The sequence below is a fragment of the Macaca mulatta genome, chromosome 9, assembly GCF_049350105.2.
Source record: "Macaca mulatta isolate MMU2019108-1 chromosome 9, T2T-MMU8v2.0, whole genome shotgun sequence".
NCBI classification, from domain to species: Eukaryota; Metazoa; Chordata; class Mammalia; order Primates; family Cercopithecidae; genus Macaca; species Macaca mulatta.
In genome coordinates, this window is record NC_133414.1 from 29,973,281 (window position 1) to 29,984,411 (window position 11,131).

The 11,131-nt window shown below is 43.8% G+C and overlaps 1 pseudogene; it reads left to right on the plus strand.

Moving 5' to 3' along the window:
* The first annotated feature begins 9,241 nt into the window (after positions 1-9,241).
* On the plus strand, positions 9,242-10,290 carry LOC100428246 (EKC/KEOPS complex subunit TPRKB pseudogene; annotated as a pseudogene).
* The last annotated feature ends 841 nt before the right edge of the window (positions 10,291-11,131 follow it).

Sequence of the window (11,131 nt, forward strand, 5' to 3'; positions counted from 1 at the left end):
TTTATTCCTTTCTCTTGCTTAGTTGCTATGGCTAGAACTTCTATTAATAATACTATATTGAATAAGAGTGATGAGAGGGGTATACTTGTCTTGTTTCAGTTTTTAGAGGCAAAGCTTTCAGTTTTTCCCCATTCAATAAAATATTAGCTGTGGAATAATTTTAATTATAATTAAATGTCCCTCTTCATCTCTAGAAATATTTTTTTCTTGAAGTCTATTTTATCTGGCCTTAATATAGCCACTCAAATCCTATTATGCTTACTGTTTGCATGGTACATCTTTTTCCATTTGCTTTTAGCCTATGTATGTGTTTCTATATTTAAACTGCATTTCTTTTAGAAAAAAATAGAGTAAGTTTCCATTCTGACAATCTCTGCCTTTTAATTGTAGTGTTTAGTTCATTCCTCTTTAATATAATTATTGGTATGTCTGGGTTTGGATCATTCATTTGATTAGTTTTCTCTTTTTGTTCCTCTATTCCTCTTTTCCTGCCCCCCTCCTTTTAATGTTGTACCCACTCTCATCACTCTTATTCAATATAGTATTATTAATAGAAGTTCTAGCCATAGCAACTAAGCAAGAGAAAGGAATAAAGGGCATCCATATAGGAAAGTAGGAAGTAAAATTGTCCCTTTTTGCAGATGACATGATCTTATATGTAGAAAAACCTAAATGCTCTACCAAAAAACTATTTGAATTGATAAATTCAGGAAAATTGCAGGATACAAAATTTTTAAACAAAAATCAGCGGCATTTCTATACACAAACAATGAACTAGCTGAAGGAGAAAATCAAGAAGGCAATTCTATTTCCAATAGCTACAGGAAAGTGTCTAGGAATAAATTAAACCAAGGAGGTGAAAGACCCCAACAAGGAAAACTACAAAACACTGGTGACAGAAATTGCCAAGGATAGAAACAAATGGAAAAACACCCCATGCTCATGGATGGAAAGAATTAATACTGTTAAAATGACAATACTACCTAAAGCAATTTACAGATTTAATGTCTAATGCATAACACCCAGATTTGTATCTCCAGCCTGAGTCTCTACCCTGAACTCCAGACTCCTGCATTCAATTGCTTACTCAGCATCTGTGTTTGGATATGTACTAGGCACCTCAAACTTAACACACCAAATTTGAACTGCTGACAGTCCTCTCCCTACTCTTCTCCCAATGGTCTCCATCTAAGTCAATGACGGCTCCATCCTTCTAGTTCTTCTGGCCAAACTTGGAGTCATACTCAACTCTTATCTTTCTTTTATTCCCCAGATTCAATACATGCATATCCCGTCAGCGTTATCTTCAAAATATATATGGAGTCCCCCACTTCTCACCACCTCCACCTCTACCACTGCAGACCAAGCTTCGTCATCTTCCACCTGGGATACAGCAATCACCTCCTACTGGTCTCTTTACAGTCTATGCTCAGCATAGCAGCCAGAGAGATGCTATTAAAATCTCAATTAAGTCACATCCCTGCTCTGTTAAAAATCTTGCAATCATCCCCAGTGTTACTCAGAATAAAAGCCACTTCCCAATATTTTTTTGCCTTCTTCTATACTTTCCCTTGCTCACTTCATTGTGGCCACTTTGGCTTCCTTACTAGTTCCCTAACTCAGTGTTTTCCAATCTTTTAAAATTATCACTCCTGTCAGGGGCAAGTAATTTTAATACCATGAATATATGATGTTTGGTTATCTACTGAATCTATATCTGTGCTATATACATTAAAAGAGTAAGTTTTGGTAGGATGTGGTGTCTCATGCCTGTAATCTCAGTACTTTGGGAGGCTGAGGCAGGTGGATCACTTGAGGTCAGGAGTTGGAGACCAGCCTGGCCAACATGGTGAAACCCATCTCTACCAAAAATACAAAAAGTAGCCGGGTGTGGTGGCGTATGCTTGCGGTCCCAGCTACTCAGGTGGCCAAGGCATGAGAATCACTTGAACCGGGAGGCAGAGGTTGCAGTCAGCCGAGATGACGCCACTGCACTCCAGCCTGGGTAACAGAGTGAGACACTGTCCAGAAAAAAAAAAAAAAAAAAAAAGGCCTGGCGTGATGGCTCATGCCTGTAATCCCAGCATTTTGGGAGGCCAAGGCAGGAGGATCACGAGGTCAGGAGATAGAGACCATCCTGGCTAACACGGTGAAACCCCATCTCTACTAAAAATACAAAAAATTAGTTGGGCATGATGGTATGTGCCTGTAATCCCAGCTGCTAGGGAGGCTGAGGCAGGAGAATCGCTTGAACCCGGGAGGCAGAGCTTGCAGTGAGCCAAGATCGCGCCACTGCACTCCAGCCTGGGTGACAGAGCGAGACTCCGTCTCAAAAAAAAAAAGAGTAAGTTTTTCTTCATCTTCCAAGAATGAATTTTCACTCCCTCGGGATGCTGTCTGCCTGTTGAGAATGCATGCTTTCTCTGTTTGAGCATAGTTCTACCACAGGGCGTTTACATTCACTGTACCCTCTGCAGAACACTTCCTCCTTATAGCTGGACAACCCACTCTCTTAATTCCTTGTGGTCTCACTAAAATGGTCACTTTATCAGAGAGGCATCACCAGGTCACTCTGTTTTAACTCACTCGGGACCCCCATTCTCCTTCCTAACTCTGTTCTCTATTGGACCTATTACCATCTGTAACCTCTACATGTTACTTGTCCATTGTGTGTCTCCCTCCGTGACAATGTAAGTTCCAGGAGATATTTGTATTCACCGATGTATCCTAGCATCTAGTCCAGGTCCTGGCACATGGTTCATGCACTATTTTTCTTTTTCTTTCTTTCTTTTTTTTTTTTTTTTTGGAGACAGAGTTTCACTCTTGTTGCCCAGGCTGGAGTGCAATGGTATGATCTCAGCTCACTGCAACCTCTGCCTCCTGGCTTCAAGCAATTCTCCTGCTTCAGCCTCCCAAGTAGCTGGGATCACAGATGTGCGCCACCAGGTCCAACTAATTTTTTTGGTATTTTTAGTAGAGACGGAGTTTCTCCATGTTGGTCAGGCTGATCTCCAACTCCCAACCTCAAGTGATCCACTCACCTCAGCCTCCCAAAATGCTGGGATTACAGGCGTGAGCCACCGCACCCGGCCAGTTCATGCACTATTAATATTTGTTGGGTGCATGCATGGCACTCTCACTTGTGCTGTCCTGCCTTCACTCTCTCTCTTTTTAAATCTTCTGTTCCTGCTTTAATGTCCAAGTCAAGTACCAGCTTCTCCCTGGCCCCTTTCCTGGTTTTATGTCTTCAAGAATATTATAAAGTTCAGGCCGGGCACAGTGACTCACGCCTATAATCCCAGCACTTTGGGAGGCAGAGGCAGGTGGGTTACTTGAGGTCAGGAGTTCGAGACCAGCTTGGCCAACATGGTGAAACCCTGCCTCTACTAAAAATACAAAAATTAACTGGACCTGGTGGCGCATGTCTGTAATCCCAGCTACTCGGGAAGCTGAGGCAAGAGAATCGCTCGAAACTGGGAGGCGAAGGTTGCAGTGAGCCAAGATTGCTCCACTGCACTCCGGACTGGACAACAAGAGTGAAACTCCATCTCAAAAAAAAAAAATTGTAAAGTTCTTATGCTCCACACTCCTGGCAGGAGTTACAAAATTAATATTAATCCTTGAAGAATAAACCTTATTTCTCCTTGGCCTAATCTGCCTCAAAACTATTCAGAAACCTCCTTATGCACTCACTATTAACACCACCTTTTAGCTTGCAGACATGCTTGGTTAGTCCTGAAATTGTGTAGGTTGATATGCCATTGCAAAACCAAGGGGCTTCTCAATTGAATGTGTGGGCACCAAGAAAGGAGAGAAAATCATTTAGCGTGCAGGCTTATTAACGCTGTTTAGGTATGCTTTGGGTAGATTCAATTGGCCTTGTGCTCCTGGAAATAAAGAATAAATACATATTTTTGCTAGTTTTTATTGCATTAGATCATGTTGTTTTAACCCAAGAACCTCAGGAAGTGCAGAGTAAATTGAAACACTCAATCAAATAAAATAAGTAAGCTTAAACTGAGTTATAGTTGATTGTGCCACAAGCGCTAAAGTTCAAGTTGACATTTCAGCCTGAGCTCATAAAGTTATTAGTGGGGAACCCGTAGCAGGAAGGAGGAATCGAGAGTGTATCAGACTTCATGTTGTGACTCTTGTTACTTTAGAAGAAGATGAACCTCACTGTGCAATAACCTAACTCTGTTATGTTTATTCATTTTCTTTTTTTTTCTTTCTATGTGTTTTCATTTTCTTCTCAGTTCAAAGGTCATTTCTGGGTAGGAGAGCAAATGTCCTTATATTTTTTCCAAACAGACCATTTGCTTGGTGGGCCTCACCCCGGTGGAATGGAAGTACATTAGCGGCAACCACCATCCTTTACTTGGGGTTGTGTTATTATCCAATGAGCGCACGGTGACGGTGGAACTGCAAGCGTCTACACAACACGCCTGCATCAACTACAGCTTTGCTTTATCTTCGTGCAACTTTTGAAAAAAAGAAAAAACCAAAAGCAGTGCATTAGGGGCAATTCTTTCCCCTGCCTCCTCTCTCCAGTGCTGATGAGCTGGGGGTGGGGAAAGACGGCTCCCTAGCATGGGCGGGGACCCGGTAGCCTAGTGGCCTCGCATCCCAAGTGCTGGTGGCATCTGGGATTATCTGTAGGTTGTTTGTCAGCAACCCAGGGAACATAAGCAGGGAGTCCGAAACATTTCAGTTTAGAGTAAGTCATACTGAAATGCTGCCTGTAGAACACACCAAACACCAGCAATAGAACTGTATTTGAGGAGCTGGATATTCCAAAGACAGCTATGGTGGCCTTTAGGCACGACTGTGAGCGGGAGAAGTCTGTGTTCCGCATCTTCCTGTTGTTCTTCCTTTGAGCTCATTCTCCCATTCACGGTCCCTTCTAGGATACCTGTCTCATAGAATACCAGTAATGGATCTTCACAGCTTGCCAAATGCTTTTTGTTTTGTTTTAGAGACAGTCTTGCTCTGTCACCCAGGCTGGAGTGCAGTGGTGCAATCTCGGCTCACTGCAACCTCCGCCTCCCAGGTTCAGCAATTCTCCTGTCTAAGCCTCCCGAGTAGCTGGGACTACAGGTGCCCGCCACCATGCCTGGCTAATTTTTTGTATTTTTAGTAGAGACGGGGTTTCACCATGTTGGCCAGGCTGGTCTTAAACTCCTCACCTCAGGTGATCTGCCTGCCTTGACCTCCTAAAGTGCTGAGATTACAGGTGTAGCTACTGCGCCCAGACTCCAAATGGTTTTTTAAATCAATTAAATTAATTAATTAATTTTTAGAGATAGTGCCTCCCTCTGTCACCCAGGCTGGAGGGCAATGTTATAATCATGGCTCACCGTGTCCTTGAATTCCTGCGCTCAAGTGATCCTCTCACGTCAGCCTTCCAAGTAGCTGGGACCACAGATGCACGTCATCACATTTGGCTAATTTTTTAATTTTTTTGTAGAGATGAGATCTCACTATGTTGCCCAGACTGGTCTCGAACTCCTGGCCTCAAGCAATTCTCCTGCCTCAGCCTCCCGAAGCGCTAGGGATTATAGGTGTGATGTGAGTCACTACGCTGAGACACAAATATGCAAATATCAACCTGTCTTTGGAGTTTAAGGTGATGGATATTGTAGTCCATCTGAATTTTCCTCACTCTTATTCCCATAATTCTGAAATTTCTTCAGAATGTGGTGCATTTTATTGTGCTACTATGTAAGATGAAGAATTAGGTATTAAAATTATTTTTTCACTGAAGGAGAGGCCTTTCACCAAAGCTATGCAACCAAATTTAGGTGAGAAGGTAGTTGATTGAGTGCATAAAATCCAAGAATGGGGCCAGGCGTGTTGGCTCCTGCCTGTAATCCCAGCACTTTGGGAGGCCGAGGTGGGTAGATCACCTGAGGTCAGGAGTTCGAGACCAGCCTGGCCAACATGGTGAAACTCCGTCTCTGTACTAAAAACACAAAAAAATTAGCAACTCGTGGTGGTGAGCACTTGTAATCTCAGCTACTCAGGAGGCTGAGGCAGGAGAATCACTTGAACCCGGGAGGTGGAGGTTACAGTGAGCTGAGATCACACCACTGCACTCCAGCCTGGGTGACACAGTGAGACTCCATCTCAAAAAAAATAAATAAATAAATAAATAAATAAATTCAAGCGAGGAAGATATCAAGGGAGAATCATCCTGCTCTGGATGACCCTCAACCAGTTTACTAAAAAACGTATTCTGTCAACTCACTGAGGACTTTGGGAAAGTTTGGTTCCTGCCCCTGGCCCTGGTGCCCCTGTCCATGCCCTCATCATGCATCAGGGCAGCCTTTGTCCTTTCCCCCTCCCTCTGCTTAGCCACTACTGTCGTTCTGGGCTCATCTTTGTCTAGCTGCTGCTCAAGACCAACTGTCCAAACTTCACATCGTCCAGAGGGCTCGAGGCCACAGCATTTCCCCTTTCCTCTCTCCTTAGAGTCTAGTCTCAGGGAAATAGGCTTGGGAGGATAGGGTTTTGACTGTAAGACCAGAAAGCCCAATTGTCTCCATCCCTTGTGGCTTGGGAGACTCCCACTGGTCAGAACTGACGCCCTATGCCCCACTCAACTCTCAGCATCACTGATGAGGAATGTAGGACCCTGTGATGGGGGGACAATCTCAGGATGAATGAACATGGTTTTTAATTTCTCATTCCAAAGGCCAATGTTGGCCAGGCGTAGTGGCTCACGCCTGTAACCCCAACACTTTGGGAGGCTGAGGCAGGTAGATCACCTGAGTCAGGAGTTTGAGACCAGCCTGGCCAACATGGTGAAACCCCATTTCTACTAAAAATACAAAAAAATTAGCCGGGCGATTAGCCAGGTATGGTGGCAGGCGCCTGTAATCCCAGCTACTCAGGAGGCTGAGGCAGGAGAATTGGTTGAACCCAGGAGGCGGAGGTTACAGTGAATCAAGATTGCACCACTGCACTCCAGCCTGGGCGACAGAGCAAAACTCTGTCTCCAAAAGAAAAACAAACAAACAAACATAAAACCTATGTCAAGAGTCAATGTTTCACCATAGGACAAGCATAGTTAAGTCATTGTGAGATAGCCCATTTGTCCTAAAGTAGAAACATTTAAGGTGACAGGTGATTGTGAGTGTGTTTGTGTGAGTGCGTGTGTGTGTCCATCCTACTAAATAGGCCTGAATTCCCTTTAACTGCACTGGGTCATTCATCATGAAAGACAGCAACAGCATCCTCTCCACAACTGGCATTCCCTGAAGGACTGATCGAGAATGAGCCCGACACATCACTTAAGTAACATTATTTAGGAAGTTCCTAATAGTTAATGAAGAAGAGTTACCTACAGAGGAGAATGACCTTATTCTGCTTGCAGTCATCACTTTATGTTAACTCTCTGCCAAATATTTCTAAGAACTTGCTGTTCATTATGTTTGCTGCGGACAGAAAGGAATTAAGAAAGTAATCAGAGCCAGATGCAGTGACTTATGCCTGTAATCCCAGCACTTCAGGAGGCCAAAGTGGGTGGATCACTGGATCCCAGGAGTTCAAGACCAGCCTGGGCAACAGGGCGAGACCCCATCTCTAAAAAAATAAAAAGCCTATAATCCCAGCACTTTGAGAGGCCAAGGCAGGCGGATCACCTGAGGTCGGGAGTTCAGGGCCAGCCTGACCAACATGAAGAAACCGTGTCTCAACTAAAAATACAACATTAGCTGGGTGTGGTGGCGCATGCCTAAAATCCCAACTACTTGGGATGCTGAGGCAGCAGAATCGCTTGAAGCTGGGAGGTAGAGGTTGAGGTGAGCTGAGATTGCGCCATTGCATTCCAGGCTGGGCAATAAGAGCGAAACTCTGTCTCAAAAAATAAAAAAAAAGAACAAAAGAAAAAAGAAAGTGATCAGAGATTTGAAAAATCAAAACTGAGAACTAAGTATCAAAATTTATCTTTGGACAATCCTATGCAGAGAGTCCTTCTCCAGCACATTGGACAGTACAGGAAAACTGATACTACTGACGACAATGACTGAAACACAATGAAAATTAATTCACTGTTTCACCAGATCATTCCCATGCCATGTTCTAATGCAGGAGTAAGGGCTTCCAACTCAGATTTCTACTGGGTTTTGCGACGGAACCAGGAAAAAATGGCAATCTGAATAACACAGTTTTGCACGTGTTAAAATGATCCCTAATTAGCACCTCCAGAAGGAATTTTCTAGTTTGAAACAGTGCCCCAGGGCTGGGCGCGGTGGCTCACACCTGTAATCTCAGCACTTTGGGAGGCAGAGGTGGGGTGGATCACCTGAGGTCAGGAGTTTGAGACCAGCCTGGCCAACATGGTGAAACCCTGTCTCTAGTAAAAATACAAAAATTAGCCAGACGTGGTGGCACATGCCTGTAATCCCAGCTACTCAGGAGGCTGACGCAGGAGAATTGCTTGAACCTGGGAGGTAGAGGTTGCAGTGAGCTGAGATTGTGCCATTTCACTCCAGCCTGAGCAACAAGAAAGAAACTCTGTCTCACAAAACAAAAAAAAAAAAGAAAGAAAGAAAGAAAGAAAGAAAGAAAGAAAGAAAGAAAGAAAGAAAAGAAAAGAAAAGAAAAGAAACAGTGCCACAGCCTGGGCACAGTGGTTCATGTCTGTAATCCCAGCACTTTGGGAGGCTGAGGCGGGCAGATCACTTGAGTCCAGGAGTTCAAGACCAACCTGGCCAACATGGTAAAACCCCATCTCTACTAAAAATATAAAAAAATTAGCTGGGTGTGGTGGCACACGCCTGTGAGCTCAGCTACTTGGGAGGCTGAGGCAGGAGAATCACTTGAACCTGGAGGTGGAGGTTGCAGTGAGCTGAGATGGTGACACTGCACTCCAGCCTGGGTGAAAGAGCAAGACTCCATCTCAATAAAAACAAAACAAAACAACAACAACAAAAAACCCAGTGCTCCAATAAACCAGAAGAGTAGGTGGAAGTGCAGCTTGGTAAAGTACAGAGATCACGGAAGACTCAAAAGACCTGGGGAGTCCTGGGTCCCCACTGCACCTCTTTGTAGCTGCATGACACTCATCAAAGTCTTGACCACGACATTCATCAAAGACTTGACTTGACTTGTTTTTCTCCAAAAATGAAGATACGGTATCCATATCATAGAATTGTGAGCAGAAACAAATGAAGTAAAGCAAAGCTCTCTGAAAACTGTAACACACTCTGTGAATATTGGTTATCATTGAACGGTCTCCATGAGACCGACCCTAGGAAACAGGTTATGTCGGAATCTGTCGTCAGGTATAGGGTTAGGTGTCTGCCTGTAGGAGCCTTCTTATTGCTGGCAGAGTAGGGTTCCAATCTCTTGGCATGTCTTGTAAGAACTGGAGAATACTTGGTGCCTCTAGCTGTAGGCCAAAGGTTCTCAAAGGGTGGTCCCCAGTTGGCAGCATCAGCATCACCTGGGAACTGACAAGACATGCAGGAGATGCAGCAGAGCCCAGACGGGTGACCGTTCTTTTCTTTTATTTTTTTGAGACGGGGTCTCACTCTGTCACCAGGCTGGAGTGCAGTGGCCCGATCTCGGCTCACTGCAACCTCTGCCTCCCAGGTTCAAGTGAGTCTCGTGCCTCAGCCTACCAAGTAGCTGGGATCACAGGCATGTGTCACCACGCCTGGCTAATTTTTGTATTTTCAATGGAGCTGGGGTTTCACCATGTTGGCAGGGCTGGTCTCGAACTCCTGACCTCAGTTGATCCACCCGCCTCAGCCTCCCAAATTGCTGGGATTACAGGAGTGAGTCACCGTGCCCGGCTAACTCTTCTATTAATATTATTTAAAGATGTAAAAAATGCGGGGAACTTGAGAAAGAAAGCCATGGAAGGTATCATTGATGGCTCACTGATGCATCCTGCAGTGACTGTCAATCCATTTGAGATATTTGCAGCCGCAAAGAAAGCAGTTTGCTTCTACAAACTGGGAGAAATGAAGTCAAGAGCTCTATCTACTGAAATTATTTTCAACCTTTCCCCAAATAGCAATATTTCAGAGGCATTGAAAAAATGTGGTATCTCAGCAAATGACCCTTTAATTCTAATTGTTTATACTAACGAGGGAGCAAAACAAATAAATCAAGGATATCTAATATCTCAAGTAGAAGGCCAGCAGGTTTCTCTGAAAAATCTTCCTGAAATAATAAATATCACAAAAGTCAAAAAGAAACATAAATTCCCTCCACAAGAAGAAAATACTGGGAACATTGTGGGATGGTATTTGTAGAATGTCAACAAAGGATGTTTTGTGAAAAGAATTATTAGCAGGAATTTTCAGCATTAAAGAAAACACTGGGCCTGTAATCCCAGCACTTTGGGAGACCGAGGTGGGCAGATCACCTGAACTCAGGCGTTCAAGACCAGTCTGGGCAACATGGTGAAACCCCATCTCTATAAAAATACAAAAAATTAGCTGGGTGTAGTGGTGGCGCGTCTGTAATCACAGCTACTTGAGATAATTGCTTGAACCCGGGAGGAGGAGGTTGCAGTGAGCCCAGATTGTGCCACTGCATTCCAGCCTGGGCGACAGAGTAAGCCTCTATCTCAAAAACAAAACAAATTTATTTTCCGTTGCTTATTAAAATGTTATTTTATTTTTATTTTTATTTTTTGTAGTGATGGCATCTCACTATGTTGCCCAGACTGGTCTCAAACTCCTGACCTCAAGCGATCCTCCTACCTCAGCCTCCTAAAGCACTAGGATTACAGGCATGAGCCACCATGCCTTGGCCCCACCTCTTTTATTATCTTAAAAGATAACCACTGTTACTATTATTTGTTAGTGCCTTCTAGTCTTCTACTTCTATTCAAATATATTTTATTTTTATGTAATTGGAATAAAAATTGCAAACACTTTTAAAAAAGAAGAAATGCAAACTCTCAGGCCCTACCTCAACCCTACTAAATCATACACTGTGGGATAGGGCCCATGAATCTGTTTTTCCAAGCGCTCCAGATGATTCTATGCCGAAGTTGGAGAATCACTGACCTAGGTCTCTGAAGCCTCTGCAAGAACCAAGAACAAGGACTGCACTATAACAGCCTTTTCATTATCCTGCACAGTGTGAGCAAGCTGCACGAAACAGGCTTCAA